Here is a 21,218-nt window from a genome sequence, read left to right as displayed (position 1 = left end):
GACCTGAGAAGCACACCCCTACGGGAAGATGGCAGTCAACACTCCTAGCCATGCTAGGGGTTTCCAGCCTCCCTCATCCATTCCTGCCATGACTACCAGCAGCAAGTGAGGCCACAGGCATCCCAAAGGATATCACAAAAGGCCATTAACAGGCATTTGTAACTTCTTGAATATTTGGCCTCGATTCCCATTATTAGTTCTGGAACCTAAAATAAAATCAATTCTTTTTTGTTTGTTTGTATGTTTGTTTGTTTTGAGACAGAATTTTGCTGTTGTCGCCCAGGCTGGAGTGCAATGGCACGATCTTGGCTCACTGCAATCTCCACCTCCTGGGTTCAAGTGATTCTCCTGCTTTAGCCTCCCGAGTAGCTGGGCTTACAGGCACGTGCCACCACACCTGGCTAATTTTTGTATTTTTAGTAGAGATGGGTTTTCATCATGTTGGCCAGGCCAGTCTCAAACTCCTGACTTCAGGTGATCCACCCGCGTCTGCCTCCCAAAGTGCTGGGATTACAGGCATGTGCCACTGCTCCTGGCCCACAATCAGATAATTCTATATGCTTCAACAGCTACCCAAACATATATGTTAGTGCATAGAAAATACTCTGGAAGGATACACACCAGCTTGGTGAAAGCAGGTATTAAAAGATTGGAAGTGAAAAGACTTTAAATTTATCTATAACTCTTGAAGTTATTTGTGTGATTTTAAATTAATTTAAAACAATCTAAGTTTTAGAAACTTTTTTTTTTTTTTTTTTTTTTGAGACAAGGTCTTGTTCTGCCCCCAAGGCTGGAGTGCAGTGGTGGGAACCCAGCTCATTGTAGCCTTGACCTCTTGGACTCCAGTGATCCTCCCAACTCAGTCTCCCAAGTAGCTGGAACTACAAATATGTGTCACCATGCCCAGCTGTCTTTTAAATTTTTTGTAGTGACAGGATCTTGCTGTGTTGTCCAGGCTGGTCTGGAACTCCTGGGCTCAAGTGATCTTCCCACCTTGAACTCCCAAAGTGGTACAATTATAGGCACGAGCTATCGCACCTGGCTAGAATCTTGTTTTTTGTTTTAAAGATGGATAAATTCACTATTTTGTCATTGTATAAGAGCAGGTGTTCTGAGGAGTTAAAGACAGACGGATTTGAGAGGAGTAAGGGTCTTCCATTACTTCCTTAACTGTGGAAGTCTTGAGGAGTACACAGTACCCAAAGAAGGAACTGGGGTTTTATTGGCACTGAATAGGGAAGGGAGCTTGGCAGTGGAAAGAATCTTGGAGAAGTGGTGCAATGGGAGTCAATTTCTAGAGAGAGTCAAACAGCCCTCAGATGGGAGTGTGTCTGTTTTTCCTGCTGAGTGAATGTGAAAAGGAAGAATATCCAGAAATAAAGGGAAGAGAAAAAAGAGCACAAGGGAAAAGAGAAGAGAGGAGATAGGGAGGGCACCTGTGGAGGGCGGTTTATGAAGACAGGAAAGCAAGCAGCTGGCCACGGTAGGGCACAGACTCAGAACCATCCCTACCATAGGAGGGTGGAGATTTCACATAAAGGAGCTTGAGGGGCCCTGTGAGGACTTAGAGCAAGAGCATCACTCCAGCTGTGCGCCAGCTCAAAGGAAGGTAGTGGCTTTTTTCCTTCCTTCCTTCCTTCCTTCCTTCCTTCCTTCCTTCCTTCCTTCCTTCATTGTCTCTCCTCCCTCCCTTCTTTCTTTCCTTCCTTCCTTTCTTCTTTCCCTTCCTTCCTTTCTTCCTTCCATCTCCTTCTTCCTTCCTTCCATTCTCCTTCCTTCACTCCCTCCTTCTTCCTTCTCTTCTTCCTACCTTCCTTCCCTCCTTTCTTCCTTTCTCTTTCCTTTTCGTCCTTACTCCCTCTTCCTTCCCTCTTTCCTATGTTTTTTTCCTTCCTTCCTACCCTCTTCCTTCCTTCTCTCCTTCTTTCTTTCCTTTTGCTGGAGAATCAAGAATGAGGACGTTTCAAAGAGGCCATGCCAGATAATGCAATGATCTTTTAGTAGGAAAATACAGTCAGTGATTCAGTACAGGAAAACGAGTCACTATATTAGGCTAAAAGCAACAGAAATTCACAAAAGTAACAGGGATGAATGTTCTACCAGGAAGGGAACAAGTTACTAAAATAAAATGCCATTGTTCTTAAATATAACCCACTCCTAACTGTGCAGGATTTCCAACTGAGATATTTAAACTCCCTGATGATGCCCTGAAATTCTACTATTGTTTTTAGGCTGGGTACAGTGTGACATATTTTAATAAAAAAGTAATATAATATTTCATATAACCCTCTTTTGTATACATAATTGTATTTCCCCTTTATTACAAGTTAATATATTCCTGTGAAAGACGTTATTAAAATGACATGCATACTTGGGGTCACTCAGAAAATAAAGTTCCAAGAATGGTGATGGGTCATTTGACATTTGAAGAAAAGCATCTGTTTTTGAGAAAATTTTCTCTCCTTAATACCTTTATTCATCGAATTCATTCACTCAGGTGTTTTGCATAGTTCTCTCTGGCAATAAAGTGAAGGAAATTTACCTGAAGATCAAGACTGTTTCTTGGCCAGGTGCGGTAGCTCACGCCTGTAACCCCAGCACTTTGGGAGGCCAAGGCAGGAGGATCACTTGAGGTCAGGAGTTTGAGACCAGCCTGACCAACATGGTGAAACCCCGTCTCTACTAAAAATATGAAAAAATCAGCCAGGCGTGGTAGCGCATGCCTGTAATCCCAGCTACTTGGGAGGCTGAGGCAGGAGAATCGATTGAACCCAGGAGGTGGAGGTTGCAATGAGCTGAGATCGCCCCAGTGCACACTCCCGCCTGGGCAACAGAGTGAGATGCTGTCTAAAAATTTAAAAAAGACTGTAAAGACTGTTTCTTGTAAGTTGCATTGTCATCATAAAGCTGAACAGGGACTCAGAGCCTCCAGGGGCATTGAGGACACAGAGCTTGAGAGAGAGACTTATATGGTGGGGGACAGAAGAGGACAAGCCTCGTTCATAAAAATTACTTTCCTAGTATTCCCCATATTAACTCTTTCCAGCTCCCTGGAGAGAATTGTAAAGGTTTCCATTCTGTTGAATAGAAAACATGAACCGAGTGAGGTGCTGTGCTAGGGAGTTGTGGGAGGCGCCAGGCTGGTACTGTAGTCATTGTCCTCTGGGAGCTTGCAATAAAATAGGGGAGAAGAAGGTTTTAGTGTGTTTTTTCTGAGACAGGATCTTGCTGTATTACCCAGGCTGGGGTGAAGTGACACCATCATAGCTTATTGCAGCCTTGACCTCCTGGGCTCAAGCGATCCTCCCAGTTCAGCCTCCCAAGTAGCTGGGACTACAGGTGCATGCCACTGTGCCTAGCAGGCTCTCACTATGTTACCTAGTCTGGTCTTGAACTCATGGCTTCAAGGGATCCTCCCACTTTGCCACCCTGAAGCACTGGGATTACAGGCTCACATAAGCCACCACACTCAGCCAAGAAAAGATTTTTTATTGAGACTCTCATTAGAGACAAGCAATGGAAGTGCAATAATTAGGGGCACAAAGTACAACTGGTCAACTGCAAGATAAAGTAATATGGTCATTTGACCAGGTAGGTCTAGGAAGTCAATGAGTAGGACGTCAGCAGGTCTCTGAAGGTGGTTAGAATGTTGACTGATGAGGTACCGAGAGAAAAAGGGGAAGAGATTCCCGTGCTGGATCAGGCACAGAAGATGAAGAACGCAGGGTGTAGAATGGCTTGTTTAATTGGCATGACCTTGGGTGCCAGATGGTGTGAAAGGGAGGGGCATGCAGTGAATGGTGATGCTGAGAAAACCAGCGGGAGGCAGATGCAGTGTCTTGAAGCCCGTTTGGATCTTAGTATTTATTGTAATGGAGCACCACTGAAGGTTTTCAAGGAAAGAAATGACAGATTAATATGTGTTCTTTAGAAAGACAGTCCCTGGCAGGAGTGTCTAGAATAGACTGTTGCAACAGAGTCATGAGTTGCACAATGCCAAGGAGACCATTCACAACTCCATACAATACAATATGAACGGTGCCTTCTGGAATTATGTGGTGGGCAGGCCCGGGGAGTGGAGATGTCAGAGACAGAGTGATAGAGGTAGCAAGTAGGGATCTTCGATTGCAAGCAATAGAAACCGACTCTAATTAACTTAAGGAGGAAAAAATACATTGGAAGGATGGGAGACATTCAAAGAGTTAAAAGACAACAAAGCACTTAGAGGAATCAGAGCTACTTCATAGATCTAATGGAGAATCTCTTCTGGATATTGCCACAGGGACAAACCACTTTCCATCACTTCCAGCCTTTTTGACACTCTACTCAAGAGTCAAGTTCCAGGGAGAGAGGACGACTGGCTTATTTAAGGTCATGTATTCTCTCCTTGGCCAAGAGAATATAAGGGCATCTTGACTGAGTGCTGTGGAGCCCCTGGGAACAGTTCTCTGGTGTGGTTTGGCCAATTTCTTTTTTGGTTTGTTTTTGCTTTGGCCAGTTTCTATGAGACAACACTGCAAAGATACCATCTCAACGCTTGGCACAAAGGAAGTCCTGAAAAAGTGGTATTTTTCCCTTTTTCCATGCAGGGAATCTTTGCAAATGTACCCCTTTACTTGAGATAAAGCATTTTAATTAATTAATTTATTTATTTATTGGAGATGGAGTCTTGTTCTGTCACCAGGCTGGAGTGCAGTGACATGATCTCGGCTCACTGCAACCTCCGCCTCCCGGGTTCAAGTGATTCTCCTGCCTCAGCCTCCCCAGTAGCTGGGACTACAGGTGTGAACCACCACGCCCAGCTAATTTTTGTATTGTTAGTAGAGATGGGGTTTTACCATGTTGACCAGGATGGTCTCGATCTCTTGACCTCGTGATCTGCCCACCTCAGCCTCCCAAAGTGCTGGGATTACAGGCGTAAGCCACCGCACCTGCCCTGAAATAAAGCATTTTAAAACATACTCAAAGATTGAAAAAAGCACTATAAGGAAAAAAGTGTTTATCATATATATATATGTGTGTGTGTGTATATATATATGTGTGTGTGTATACACACACACACACACACATATGAGCAGTTGCTGTGGAGCTAGCTGAGTTCCCTCCTTTATTTGCAGTGACTAACTTTATTAAGGCATTAGCAAACCCAGTTCCAGGAAGGCCTTGCCTTTCAAATGAAAATATCCAGGATTGGGTGAACATAGCCCCAAGTCGCCCTATTTGGGTAATGACTCAGATTAGATATCCAGCGATCAGTAATGTTAGTATTTGCTTGGGTTTATGAAATATTTTATTGATCTAGGTATTTTGATTTGTTTTTTTTTTTCCTTCTCCACCTGTTTGTGGGTAGATTTTTATGACTGGTATCAAATTCCTTATTTTACACGTGGATCTATATTTCATGCTTGATATTTGATAAAGGAAATTGAGCTGTTCTTTCTATTGCTTTCAGAGCAGTAGATCCTGGGGGTGAATGCTGTTGTGTGACACATCAAGACCAGCAAAAGCACAAGAGAAACGAGCTTTGAAAAGAGAGGTAATTACTTAAAATTAGATCAAGCCAAAACTGTTCTGTTAGGTAAATCCTGCTGCTCAATTGCCTTTAGCAAGCTAAGCATGGGATAATATTATGTTCTACCAAAAAAAAATCTAAAACCTTAGCAACAGGAAAGTGTGCTGAATATCTAGTGTCTTCAAGTCTTCTCTTATTTTTCTTTATTACTTTCCCAACTTGAAAGAAGACACGGCAAAGTGTAGGGACAATTGATTTTGGGCATGGAAAGGGTGACCTGATTTTAAAAAATGTTCTCATAAATCAACGAATTAGTCTCCTTGAGATCATTAAGTGATATTTCTGAAAAATAAGTGGCCTCATTCTAGAACCAAGTGGACAGGCTGTGTTTTCAAAACTAACAGCTTGTTCTAGTTGCCTTGCTTTAATTGAAGACTTAGTACCTCTACCAAAAGCTTAGAAGTAACATGGGCCTTGAGCTTCCCCAAGAAAAGGGCAGTAAAACAAAAAATGTAGAAGCAAAGAACCAGGTGTCTTGGCAACACTGTAATTATGGCTGCTTGTGACATTCTACAGGGATTTCTTCTTCAGGACTGTGGATTTGGCCCTTTGGGAGAACTTTGGCTAGCTATCTAATACCTGCTGGGGAAATGTATGGGATCAGATCCCTGATTTATCAGATCCCTTCCAAGTGAGATCCGATAAACTATTAAAATGATAATTTTGAAAACTGTAACAGTTTGAGAAAATACAATGAGATCACTTGGACTCGGGAAGGGGAACATCACACACCGGGGCCTATCATGGGGAGGGGGGGAGGGGGGAGGGATTGCACTGGGAGTTATACCTGATGTAAATGACGAGTTGATGGGTGCAGCACACCAGCATGGCACAGGTATACATATGTAGCAAACCTGCACGTTATGCACATGTACCCTACAACTTAAAGTATAATAATAATAAATAAATTAAAAAAAAAAAAAGAAAATACTTATGACATAATGTTCCACAAAAGAAGCAAGATTTAAAAAATAAACTTTTCTGTGATTACAACTGTGTAATAATTATGGATGTGGACAAATAAAGTCTCTAAAACAATAGCTAAAAATGAAAAAGGCCAGATGTGGTGGCTCACGCCTGTAACCCCAGCACTTTGCGAGGCTGAGGAGGGAAGATAGCTACAGTCTGAGTTAAAGACTAGCCTGTGCCCATCATCAGTAGACTGGATAAAGAAAATGTGGTACCTGTACACCATGGAATACTACACAGACAAGAAAAAGAATGAGATAATGTCCCTTGCAGAAGCACGGATGGAGCTGGAGGCTATCATCCTATGCGAACTAACATAGGAGCAGAAAACCAAATGCCATATGTTCTCACATCCAAGTGGGAGCTAAAGAGTGTGTAGATATCGCACAAAGAAGGGAAAGACAGACACTCAGGCCTACATGAGGATAGAGGGTTGGGGGAGGGTGAGGATCAAAAACCTTCCTATTGAGGGCCGGGCGCAGTGGCTCATGCCTGTAATCCCAGCACTTTGGGAGGCAGAGGCAGGCAGATCACCTGAGGTCAGGAGTTTAAGACCAGCCTGGCCAACATGATGAAACCCTGTCTCTACTAAAAATACAAAAATTAGCTGGGCGTGGTGGCGCACGCCTGTATTTGGGAGGTTGAGGTAGGAAAATCGCTTGAACCTTGGAGGGGGAGTTTGCAGTGAGCCGAGAATGCGCCACTGCACTGCAGCCTGGGCAACAGAGTGAGATTCCATCTCAAAAAACAAACAAACACAAACTCAAAAACCCTGCCTATTGGGTACTAGGCTTATTTTTTAGTTGAGTGATGAAGTAATCTGTACACCAAACCCCCATGACATGGAATTTACCTGTGTAACAAACTTGTACACGGACCCTTGAACCTAAAATAAAAGTTTAAAAAAAAGACTAGCCTGAACAACATACAAAAAAATTTAAATTTTTTGAAAAAGAAAAACATTTAATTTCTGGTGAGATTTTGAAAAATGCTTAGTTGATGTTGCCTTAATTCTGTTGTAGTTGGTGCAAAAAGCAAAAGAAAGGCAGGGTGATATTCAAAATATTTTGTATGCTGTATTCCACATTGTGGAGGCTGCTCTGATAAGCAGATGTAGTAACTACAGAGGGCACCAGATGGTGGCACGTAAACACAGCTTAGAGAGCCAGGTGGGCACTGGGCTTTTCCCACTGGGGTTCCAGAGTGGCATCTCCCCTTCCAAGGTCTGGGCCCAGTCTGTTCCGGGGAGTGTCAAATGCGGATGGGAGCTGTTGGAGGCCCAGTAGGTTGCTGGAGAGGGGTAGACACCAGGGCAGCCCCTCAGAAGCCCTACCTCGGTCCAGAGCAATGGATGTGTTGGAGGCACTTGATGGGTTCAGGCATCATCTCCAGAGTGAACAAGTGGCACAGCTGTAACAGTGCCAGTGAGCTGATAGGAGCTCTGATTACCAACAGTGTTGAAAGAGAGGGCCTGAGAGAATGCTTGCAAAGATCTTACTTACTATAATCCCAGCACATGGGAAAGACTCCACAAATGCTGGCTGTTGTAATAGCATCGCATTCCTGCTTACACTTTTATTCTGAACAATAAGCAAAAAGCACACACCCTAGAGATTTTTCGAGGTTCCTTGAGGAGAGGATGGATGTCGGGTGTGGCCATCAGCCCTAGAGCTGAGAATGGTTTACACAGACAGAAGCTTCAGGTGGTATGACCACTTAGCTTCCCTGGCCTTTCTCCCCACTTCTGCCCGTCAGTTGTTACCTAGCTCAGGACCCTGTAGTCATTATCGTGGACAGGTTGACAAAGAAGGAAAATGCAGGTAGTTGAACCTGAGAGATGGTGCCAAATTGTCTTTTAATAACAGTTTTTTCTTCCAAACAACACAGAAATGCATGTCTACACACAACAGGGACAGGATTCAGGAATTAGGAAGCCCCAACGAGAGCGCCAGGGGCACCCCAGAAAACCAGACACGAGGCTATGGCTGACCTTCTAACCTTCTCACTTTATAAAAACAGAAGAGAACAAGTACCTTCCTCAACTTAATACGTTAGCGTTTCTTGTAAATACATTTTCTGAGTCTAGTTCATCTTACTTTATAAACACAGACATCTGCTTTCAGTTTTGTTAAGAATGTGCTAAGAAACTCAGTTGAAAAACACAATAAAGGATCCACAGAGGTCTGTCCTCACAGAACGAATTAGTGTTCAAACTAATTCTGTTTGAATTAATGTTTCTGGAAGGAAACATTCAACATAGAGGTGCCACAGGGCTACAAGCCAGCATTCCTGCTCGCTGAAGAAGGGCAATACTCGACACCCATGACCATCAATCCCATCCATCAGGGTGGAGGGTGGGGGACGCCTTCCATTACAGACTCAGTGTGACCTGTCTTCCCCATCCTCCCATGAGGAGTCAGAGCCTTCGGAAGACGCCTGCAGAGTCATCATCACTGCATCCTCGTCATAACCTGTATCTATAGATTTTTCTCCCTTCAAGTACTATAATTTCCCACAGAACTCTGCTCTTTCTATTGGCTGACATACAGTAAGTGCTTACTATGTGCTAGACTGTACTAAGCAGTTTACATGTATTATTTCACTCTATGCTATTAGGGAAATAGTCTTATTGTGCCCATTTTACAGATGGAAAAACTGAGGCTATGGATGGAAGGATGGACGGACAGATGGATGGATGGTTAGATAGACAGATGAATGATGGGTAAAGCTGAGATACAAACCCAGTCTTAACCATTAAAACTGCCTTTATGAATAATAATGTAAGAGAAATAAATTTGAACTTCTTTAATTCAAGTCTAGTGGTCAATAGTGATAAGTATTAAATAATAATGATATCAAACACTTATAACAATCTTATAAGATAGGAGCCATAATCATATCTGTTTTACAGAAATGCTTAAAGTATTGCTGGTCCTTTCAATGAAACCACATGCGGAAGAAGGAGAATTACACGCAGACACATAGGCATACAGAACACAAGCAATCACATGTGCATTTGGAGCTGGATGCAGAAGTATACTTATAGGCAGAAGCAGATTGCCTTAGGTTGAGCTGTAGTAACAAAATACCATAGACTGGAAGGTGTTATCCAGGTGGATAGATTATCCCTGTATCCACAGATGGCTTAAGCAACAGACATTCATTTCTCATAGTTCTGTAGCCTGGGAAGGTGCCAACAGATCTGCTTCTTTGGGAGGGCTCTTTCCTGACTTGTAGACAGCCACCTTCCTGCTGTGTGCTTACACAGCCCTTCCTTGGTTCATGCAAATGGAAAGAGAGAAAGCTCTGGTGCCCCCACTTATTAAAGGGCACTAATTTCACCATGTGGCTCCTATCCTTGTGGCCTAATCTAGGCCTATTTACCTCTGAAAAGTTCCCCCTCCAAATGCTATCATATTGTGGGGTAGGGTATCAACATATACATTTTGTGGGGGACACAAACATTTAGCCCATAACATAAATCTTATGCAGAAATCACAGAGGGATAGCTACACAGAGAAAGTGGATTCTAACCATCCATCCATCAATCCACCCCTCTATCCATTGATTCATATGGTCACTTACCCACAAACCATTCCATCCATCCATCCATCCATTCATCCATCCCTCCATCCACGCAATTAATGTTTGTTCATTGTGCATCTATCATATGTAAGAAGAACACACTGTTCAATAGGGAAAATAGCTAAGACACTACATATTCTTTTTTTTTTTTTTTTTTTTTTGAGACAGAGTCTCACTCTGTTGCCCAGGCTGGAGTGCAGTGGCACGATCTCAGCTCACTGCAACCTCTGCCTCCTGGGCTCAAACGATTCCCCTGCCCCAGCCTTCTTAGTAGCTGAGATAACAGGTGTGCGCCACCACGCCCAGCTAATTTTTATTTTTTTGATAGAGATGGGGTTTCACCATGTTGGTCAGGCTAGTCTCAAACTCCTGACCTCATGATCTGCCCGCCTCAGCCTCCCAAAGTGCTGGGATTACAGGTGTGAGCCACTATTCCTGGCCACTACATATTCAAAATGTTTAAACAAACACCTGAGGGAATTCAGCGAGAAAGAAAACGCACATGGATTGAGAACAGCATTAAGTTCTTTCCCAGTAAGTTATTTCCCAAAGTATCTGCATTTGTCTGAGTAAAGAAATACATTTCTAGTTGCAAAGTGAAATTATAAGCAGGTTCTTTCCCTTCTAAATTATTTTTCATCCTTCCAAGACCCAGTGGGAAAGACGGGAAGAATTCATTTCCAAACAAAGAAGGCAGTTAAAGATTACAACTTCTAACCATCAGGAACCAAAGTCTACTCATGTATGCTGATGGTGGACAGGGATGCAGGGGTCCTCAGGGAACCCATGTCCCTCTTCCCCTGGTCAGTGGAGGATCATTGCATTGACCAGTGAATCTCAGCAGTTTCAATGTAGCAACGCAGATGTCTATGGGCTGTGCTGCTGAGATGGCCTTTGGGCCTTCCCTCTTATTGAGCGGGCTGAGTGTGGCCCTTATCCTTCTAAAGAGAGCTCTACAAAGCAGGTGGGCTGGGGTTACAAATTCACAGAGAATAGGCAGACAACTATGGGCTGGAGACGCCCAGGAAAAAATATCCACTGGCCATTTAAAATACTAAGCCAGGAGCCAATCACACATTTATATTAAAAATAGCAAGCTGCCCAAATCCAAATGCTTTATCGTAATCAAGTTGCAACAGCAGACTTCCTACCTAGAGATATCAAATACTTAGTGGGTTATTTTAGTAACCAAAGCAAAAAAGTCTCATTACACATAGGTATTTATTATGTGGACAAAGGGGTATTGTCCTTGCACTCTCTTATTAAATACTACTCGGTGAAATAGTTATCATTAATCCCATATCATAGAGAATAAACTGAGCTTCAGTAAGTTAAGAAGTTTACTCAGTTGTTTTAAACATTTGCCAAATCAGATGACTCCCTTCTCTAAAATAGGCCTATTTTCTCTCTCTCTCTCTCTCTCTCTCTCTCTCTCTGTCTTTCTCTCTATGGAAAGATTTAAATTACACATAAATTGGGAGAATATACAAGAACTCTCCATGTACCCATCACCCGGGCATAACAATCATCAACTCATTGTTCTCTCTCTGTCACCCAGGCTGGAGCGCAGTGGCGTGATCATGGCTCATTGTAGCTTTGACCTCCTGGGCTCAAGCAAGACTCTTGCTTCAGTATCCCAAGTAGCTGAGACTACAGGCACATGCCACCATTCCCAGCTAATTTTTTTTTTTTTTTTGTAGAGACAGGGTTTTGTCACTTTCCCAGGCTGGTCTCGAACTTCTGGGCTCAAGCAATTCTCCCACTGTATTAGTCCATTTTCATACTGCTATAAAGAACTGCCCGAGACCAGGGAACGTATAAAGGAAAGAGTTTTAATTGACTCACAGTTCAGCATGGCTGGGGAGGCCTCAGGAAACTTACAATCATGACAGAAGGTGAAGGGGAAGGAAGGCACCTTCTTCACAAGGTGGCAGGAAGGAGAAGCGCCAAGCAAAGGGGAAAGAGCCCTTTAAAATGCCATCAGATCTTGTGAGAACTCACTCACTATCAATAGAACAGCATAGAGTAACAGCTTGCATGAGGCAGAGCAAGACATCATCTCTTAAAAAAAGGAGGGCATGGGGAGGGACTGATTTCTCTTTGCCAACCTAGGCTCTTACGACTGGCCATGGGACATCCAGTCATAATTCTAAGTGAGGGTTTCAAGCACATTTAATGAGCACTTTCTTATTAATTCTTTAATAGAAACATTAAAACTGCAAAGGAAGAATAATTTTTAGATGGAGAAGTTTCTCCCAAAATTTGGCAAATATTATCCAATGTCTTTTCTTACTGCAGTATGTATAACTTACCTTCTGAAAAAGAAGATGTATTACTGTGACTTAATACCAACACAACAGACACAGTTCGTTTCATCCTATTTGTTCTTCACCAGAAAGGAGAGAACATTACCCATATTTAACTTATAAGCTGGAGGAACATCTGACCAAGGGCCTTTCAGAACATAAACCTCTCTCAGCAAGCATAATTGGAAATTCAGGCCCACTGGTTCTTGTATCAGTTTGCTGTAATAACAAATGGCTCTGGTAGCAGAGGAAAACTTTTTCCTCTATTCTTTCATGTTCCATGCCCGAGGCCTGTGAATTAAACTGACAAGGACAGATTAAAAAGAGGAAAACGTGAGAGTTTATTTATGCATGTAATATATATACACACAGAAGTCAGTGTGTAACTCTGATTTCAGTGAGTGAGTTACTCAAAGGAGTGGATAGACAGGCTTACATACCATCTTAGAAGGGAATGAATAGGAAAAGAAAGGCACTTATGTGAAAACAACGACTTTTCGGAAAGGTAAATGGGGTTGGGTGTGGTGGCTCACTCCTGTACTCCCAGCACTTTGGAAGGCTAAGATGGGAGCATCCTTTGAGCCCAGGAGTTCAAGACCAGCTTGGGTAACACAGTGAAACCCCATCTTTACAAAAAATACAAAAATTAGCCAGGCATGGCGGCACATTTCTGTGGTCCCAGCTACTCAGGAGGCTGAGGTGAGAGAATTGTTTGAGCCTGGGAGTTTGAGGCTGCAGTGAGCTGTGATCACGCCACTGCATTCTGGCTGGGCAACACAGCAAGACCCTGTCTAAAAAAAAAAAAAAAAAAAGATAAATGGGTTTTGAGGAGAACCAACTGGAGATAAGGAAGTTTGTGATAATGTTTTTCTACGCAGTTATGAGTGACATGCCTCCTCTTTCAGTCCCTTCAGGACCGTGAAACTTCCCCAGAGAGAGGATTTGGGGTCGCTTTATTCACGGTCTCTTTTCTTGAAGTAGATCCACCCTGAAGAAACATTTATGGCAGCCTTATTTTCCAGAAGTTTCTGCTTTTAGTCAGATAAGAGAAGCTCTAAGAAGGCTTTTTTTCCCTCTAACTGTTGAACTGAAATGCCTTTTGCTTAAAATAATCTTTATACCATCTCTGGGGTTCTGAGTGGGTTTCTCCATCACCAAATCTCATTAGCTTCTAACTGTAAAAACCTGCTTCTCACTCAGACCACGCATCAGCTATGTCTTGCTGACAATGCTGCTCCTGCGTCCTCTTCATTCCTGGACTCAGTCTGAAAGGACAGCCATCAGACTTGTCACTTTGTTATGGCAGAAAGAAAAGAGAAACGCGTGAACCATGCTCTGTTTCTAAGAGCTGCTGTTTGGATGTGCAGTTTATCACTTCTGCTCACTACTATTGGCCAAAGTGAGTCACTTGGCCAAGCCTGCTATTAGTGGCAGCAGAAAGGTCTATGCCTTCTACAGACAGGTCATGGCAATATTCAGGGAAACTGATAAGGGAATCTTATTGGTAAAGGCAGTGAACAATTGGGAAGAATGCATTAATATAATTTATCAATCTCCAAAGATTTACTCTTGCCTTTCCATTCTGCTTAGAAAGGTTTCAGAGAAGTAAGGCTTGAATTGGCCTTTCAAGGATGATTCTAGGCAGGGGTGAAATAGATGCTAATGCAGGAATATTTGGAAAATAAGAAAAAAATCCCAAAAGGCCAGGTCACACAGAGCGGAGAGAAATGGTGGCAATAAAGTTGAAGATTTGATGGGGCCAAATAGTAAAACTGGGACAAATGAGAAATTTTGGCTTTTATGCTTTTCAAACTTTTCCACCAAAGCCTGATGGCCAAGGGGAATTAGTGCATTTCCTGAGGTTTTGAAAATTATCTTTGAAGGTTTGAGTGACATCTTAAAAAGTAACAAAAAGTTTGCATTCTGCTTCAGAAATATTTCATTTGGTTTTATTATGAAAACAATGTTTTACTCAGCTGAAAATCTTCAAAGAAAATTGACACCTTGGGAAGTAGCCCCATTTGAGCCAGGTCTGTGCTCTGATTTGATATGCTTTCTGGCTCCAGACTGAGTGCCCCACTGGAGAAGTCTGCTTCTTTCCCCTTTTCTCCAGATGTAAACATCTTCCAAATAAAAGAAGAAAAATATATAACCTCTCTTTGTGACATACAAGTCCTGGTATAGATTAATTTACCTTCTTAGCTATATTGTTTGGGATCCCTTTTTCTTTTTCTTTTTTTGTCTTTTTTTTTTTTTTTCCTTTTTGTGGAGAACAGGGTCTCGCTATATTACCCAGGCAGGTCTCGAACTCCTGGGCTCAAGCTATCCTCCCGCCTCTGCCTCCCTGAGAGCTGGGATTACAGGCGTGAGCCACTGCGCCCGGCCTGGATTCCTTTTTCTTTGGCTATTTATTGTTGCTCCATCTGTTTACCCATTACAAATGGGGAATTAAACTCTGCTGTTGTGATTATACTTCCAACAGCCCACTTCTCCCTTCATTCACACATGCTGTTACTGCTGTCTGGAATATATTTGCATGGTGCCTTCCACTTTGCCCTTGTCTTCCAAAACGATCCCTATTTACCTTTTAAAACCACCTCAGGCCGAGAGCAGTGGCTCACGCCTGTAATCCTAGCATTTTGTGAGCCAAGGCAGGCAGATCACCTGAGGTCAGGAGTTCGAGACCAGCCTGGCCAACATGGCAAAACCCTGTCTCTACTAAACAATACAAAAATTAGCTAGGCATGGTGGCACACGCCTGTAATGCCAGCTACTTGGGAGGCTGAGGCAGGAGAATCACTTGAACCTGGGAGGCGGAGGTTGCAGTAAGCTGAGATTGTGCCACTGCACTCCAGTCTAGGCAACAGAGTAAGAGTCTGTCTCAAAAACAAAACCAACCCACCTCACCACCTCTGCAAAGGCTTCCCTGATTCCAGCATGCTAGTCACTCTCATCCTGGGGAACTGCCACTGTGCTACTGTGTGAACAGAAATATGGCAGCATCTACAGAAACTAAAACTGCAAATACCCTTTGATCCACCAATTCCACCTCTAGGAATCTTTCCTACAAAATATTTGTTCCTGTGCACGAACGTGTACGTACAAAGAATGCCCGGTGAACTGGAAAGCCAAGGGACTGTCCATCAATGTGAGAACTGTGAAATAAGCTATAGCACCAGAATACTACACAGCCATGAAAAAGAATGAAGTACGTATATGTACAGATCACCCAGACTTTGTTAAGCTGAAAGGTGAATCACAGCATATTATATAATTAAAACACACAATGCCACGAAAACTTCACATGAGTGTAAAGTGTTAGCAGAATGCACATTAAACTGCTACAGCTGTCACAACTATAGCACAAAGAAAGTTGAGGTTGGTGGTGACAGTGCTGTCGGACTTCACTTTTTACTCCAGGCACTTTAGGGTTGCTGAAATCTTTTATGACTAGAGTATATTTGGATATTATTTGCCATAATTAAACAAACTAAAATGCCTAAAACTAAAATAACACCAATTTATTTTTTATTTTATCTTTTTTTTTTTTTGAGACGGAGACTCACTCTGTCGCCCAGGCTGGAGTGCAGTGGCGCGATCTCGGCTCACTGCAAGCTCCGCCTCCCGGGTTCATGCCATTCTCCTGCCTCAGCCTCCCGAGTAGCTGGGACCTCAGGCGCGTGCCACCACGCCCAGCTAATTTTTTTGTATTTTTAGTAGAGATGGGGTTTCACCATGTTAGCCAGGATGGTCTCAATCTTCTGACCTCATGATCCGCCCACCTCAGCCTCCCAAAGTGCTGGGATAACAGGCGTGAGCCACCGTGCCCCGCCTATTTTATCTTTTTAAGACAGGGTTTTGCTCTGTCACCCACATTGGAGTGCAGTGGCACCACCATGGCCCACTGCAGCCTCAACCTCCCAGGCACAAGTGATTCTCCCACCTCAGCCTCCCGAATAGCTGTGACTATAAGCATGCACCACTATGCCTGGCTAACTTTTTTTTTTTTTTTTTTTTTTTTAATTTTTGTAGAGGCAAGATCTCACTATTTTGCCCAGGCTGGTCTCTAACTCCTGAGATCAAGCAATTCTCCCACCTTGGCCTCCCAAAGTGCTAGAATTATAAGTGTGAGCCAATGCTCCCAGCCTCCAATTTACTGTAGCATATTTATAAAATTCAGAAAAAAATAAAGAAGATAATAAAAATCACCAGTAGAACTGTTACTTTCTATAAATAAAATCATTTAAAAGTTGCTCATGTGCAATATTCTTCTCTTTTGATAAGCTTCACTCTGAAATTAAGACAGCCAGAAGAGAGTATTTTATGAAACTCGCCTCTAAATAGCTTTCATTGGTTGACTTAATTTTGGGAGCAGCTGATAAAGTACAATCTCAAAACACTGATGGTAAACACAAACAGACTGCAAAACTATTGAGGGAAACTTATGATAGAAACCTGGGCTACTAAAAGTTCTAATGCAAGAGAAATTTCTGGGCTTGTGTTTAAAAGAGAGTTTGACTAAAACTAATGACTTTATATGACCTCATTCAACCAATCACATTTGGCTTTCCTATAGTTTATTACCCGCTTTCATCAAATCAATCATCCTGGTTCCATAAAGCATGCTTCAGTCGTTGCCATTTTCTTTTGTCATCAGGAGGACTGAGTAAGAGCTGGAGTAACTAATGGAAATTCCTTTCATTCTTCCTCAAGCCGAGTTAGAGGTTTCCTGAAGCTAAGTTGCTATAACCCTATAAATTGTTAAAAGCCTCACCCCCAGAAGGCTATGCACTGCAACGTTCTTCCCCAATGTACTTGGCCTTATGCATGCCCTGTGCTGCACTCTTCTTTATTAGTACTGTTACATTATTCATTTTAAAAGTCACATTCATTTTATAAAGTGTCTTGGGACTAGGATGCTTTTCCAATCCACTTTTGTTTGGATGACTATCCCATTACTGTGTTTATGCCTCAGTAACACCAAGAAATCATCCCTAAGGGCACCATGTAACACATATAATGTTATCAGATTTAGAGGTGCTGGGCACTCTTGTGATCTGTAAAAAAACACCCATCGCTGTCCTTGTGGAGAAAATGAGGCCCAAGGCAGTTAGGTCACTTGTCCAGCTCATAGCCATCAATGTCTGATGGATTTCCAACAGCAAAAGTTGTTTTGCAGCCGGGCACTTGGTAGTGCATGCCTACAATCCCAGCTAGTGGGAGTAATTCGATTCCAGCCTCAGCAACATAATGAAACCCCATCTCTTACCAAAAAAAAAAAAAATGTTGTTTGCCCCAGCAGCAGAATGGATTCGTTTTAGGGGCAATAAGATGTCTGTTATGGAGATAGATGAAGAGGCAGGCTGGTTCTGAATCCCTGTGCCTGTTTCAAGTCTTTCTGTGCCATTGCTTAAAAACAGCCTTATTGAAAAATAATTTACATGCCATAAAATTCACTCATATTAAGTGTACAAATCAATGATCTTTACTACATTTACCGAGCTGCGCAGCCATCACCACAATCCTATTTGAGAACATTCTTATCGCCTTAAAAGATCCCTCATGCCCATTTGCAGTTTATTTTCCCCCAGAAGAAACTACTTGCATTGGAATCCTTTGCTTGGGGTCTGATTCTGAGGGAACCCAAAAGAAGACACTGCCTGCCATGGTGTGCAATACATACTGAGCCTAACGCGGATGTTCATTCCGCTCCAACTTAGATCAGCCACGCTCATCAGTTCATCACCCATCAAAGCCAGCTGCTATCATTAAAAAAACAGATCATAACAAGTGCTGGTGAAGATGCAGGGAGAAAGTGGAACCCTCATACCCCATCAGTGGGATTGTAAAGTGGTGCAGCCGATGTGGAAATCAACCTGGCAGGTCCTGAAAAGGTTAAACACAGTTATCATATGGCTCCACCACTCTATTGCAAGATAGATACCCAAGAGAACTGAAAACATATGTTCACACAAAAACTTCCAGACATCTGTTCCTAGCAGCATTATTCGTAATGCACAAAAAGTGAAAACAACCAAAAGTCCATCAACACATAAATGGATAAAACAGACAGGACTTCCTTATTTTGCTGACTCACGTTGACCCCGATCTGATGTTTTTTGGAACACTGCCCCATCTCAAAGTTTAGTTTGATTAGGAGGAACTTAGCACAGGTGACTCTGTCCTGGTTTGGTCTTTTCTACCAGGGGCTACCTAGTGGAGGAGGCAAGTCCAAAACAGTGGACTCCCATAAAGCTTTTTTTTTTTTTTTTTTTTTTTTTTTAGACAGAGTCTCACTTTGTTGACCAGGCTGGAGGGCAGTGGCATGATCTTGGCTCACTGCAACTTTAACCTCTTGGGGCTCAAGCAATCCTCCCACCTCAGCCTCCAGAGTAGCTGGGACTACAAGCACGTGTCACCATGCCCAGCTAATTCTTGTATTTTTTATAGAGTTGGGGTTTTGCCATGTTGCCCAGGCTGGTCTTGAACTCCTGGATCTCAAGTGATCCTCCTGCCTTGGCCTGCCAAAGTACAGGGATTATAGGCATGAGCCACTGCACCCAGCTTTTATATACCATTTTAACAAAGGAAAATAGATTGTGGAGAGGTGACTCAACAAAGGAGAAAGGGAGGCAGGGTTTGGGCTTCTAGGAGTGGAAAATTGTGGAAAGGTGACTAGGAAACATATGGTGAATAAGGTTTATATTGCAGATAAGTCATTTGGAGTTAGTCTCCTCCTGGTATGAGAGACATCAGAAGAGGAGGATACTTTACAAATGGAATTTTATGTCACCTTTACAGAGGGAAATGTATGGCTTACTTGTAAACAGCAGAAGGAAAGAGAGTTCCTCTGGTGTCTGTTGTTTCTTAATTGCCCTCAACTCGAAATAATCTTATGCTACAGTGGCATATTTTGAAGGTGGCATATTCTGATCCCCTCCAAAAGATGGGAATGGAGCAACAAGAGGAGCTGAATCCACTTGCCAATCCACTTGCTAATCCATAGAAGCCAGGTAGTTCAATCAATTTTAAAAAACACGATTCCAGATCACTTTCTCTGTGCACTTTATTACTAACCCTGCATGGTAAGCAAGGCACTGTCTGGCAAGGACAGTATAGGCAAGATCCCCATCCACTGTCAACATGAAGATGCCATGTTAGGACTAATATTTTCATGAGCTCAGAAATGGGTGAGGGTGAGGGGTCTTCAATTAGGGTGCATGGCCTTCTGGTGAGTCTCAAGAATTGGAGGTGTGAAAAGAGTTTGTTTTTTATTATTGAGCAGAGATCTAGGGCTTGAAACTTGAAGCCAGTGATGTGGCTCTGCTGGTCAGAGAGTTTTTCCTGAGCAGCCTGCTGGGAGTGAAATTGAGTGGGAGCCACTGCACTGGTCAATTTACCTCCCAGCAGGCCCAGGGCTGCAGACCTAAAGCCAGCCTGAGCCAGGGAGACTGAACCTGGACCAGGGCAGGAGGAGGAGCGTGGGTTGCACGGCACGGCTGGGGCTTTCTCTGTTGCAAGATGCCTTGATTCTTAGCAAACTGCTTTGCTTGTCTCTGGAGCCTGAAGCTTTTTTCCAGAACCCAGAACCTTGATTTTTAGTGATCTCCCAACAAGCCTGGGCCACAGCAGGACGGTTTCTGTATCATCTAAGTCTTGGAAGCAGGAAATGAAAAGGGAGAAAAATATTGCTGCACACACCTTCAGTGGTAGGAAAAAAATGTGTATTCCAATGAAAAACTCTGCATCATCTCTAACCCACTCTTCTGCCTTGTCAGAGTAGGATATTTTCCTTCTGATTCTGAGTCATATTCTGAGCTATTTCACAACTCTGCAAACTACAGATAACAGAAAACAGCCATGTGAATTCTGTCACATCTGATAGAGGTCTGGCTGACTCCCCTCTCCAACCTGTTAAAAAGAAACAGTTTTGCCTCGTTCACAATTCATTTCAACAGTTCCTTTATACCCATATCAACTTGTGCTTCTTGACTTCTTTTTTTGAGCCCATTGTAAAATCTGCCTGAATTCCTCATCAAAGGAGCTAAATAAAACACTTAACATGTGTGTGTTGTAATATATGAATGAGACTCTTGATTTATCTTTTCCTGAAAATTATCTTTAAACAGCCCCACCCTGCCTCTTCCTATGTCTTTCTAGGATCATGAGGTCATATGGTCTGGGGAGGCCTCCAAAGGGGAAAGTGTGTATTTTGGGGGAGCAGGAATGAATGGGGACTCACACTGACTAGATACTTAACTGTGTACTGATGTCTTTATAAACACAATTTAATTTCTTTCCTTCCTTCCTCTCTTTCTTTCTTTCTTTCTTAGTCCATTTTCATGCTGCTGATTTAGTCCATCTTCATGTGAGGCTGGGAAGAAAAAGAGGTTTAATTGGACTTACAATTCCACATGGCTGGGGAGGCCTCACAATCATGGCAGGAGGCAAAAGGCACTTCTTACATGGCAGCAGCAAGAGAAAAATGAGAAAGATGCAAAAGTGGAAACCCCTGATAAACCCATCAGATCTCATGAGGCTTATTCACTACAATGAGAACAGTATGGGGGAAACTGCCCCCATGATTCAAATTATCTCCCACTGGGAGATCCTTCCCACAATACATGGGAATTAGGGAGTACAATTCAAGATGAGATTTGGGTGGGTACATACAGCCAAGCCATATCACTTCCTCTTTCTTTTCTCTCTTTCTCTCTTTCTTTCTCTCTCTCTCTCTTTCTTTCTTCTTTTTTTTTAAGAGATGAGGTCTTGCTTTGTTACCTAGG

This window comes from Chlorocebus sabaeus, chromosome 3, assembly GCF_047675955.1.
Source record: "Chlorocebus sabaeus isolate Y175 chromosome 3, mChlSab1.0.hap1, whole genome shotgun sequence".
Classification (NCBI taxonomy): domain Eukaryota; kingdom Metazoa; phylum Chordata; class Mammalia; order Primates; family Cercopithecidae; genus Chlorocebus; species Chlorocebus sabaeus.
This window is presented reverse-complemented; position numbering follows the sequence as displayed.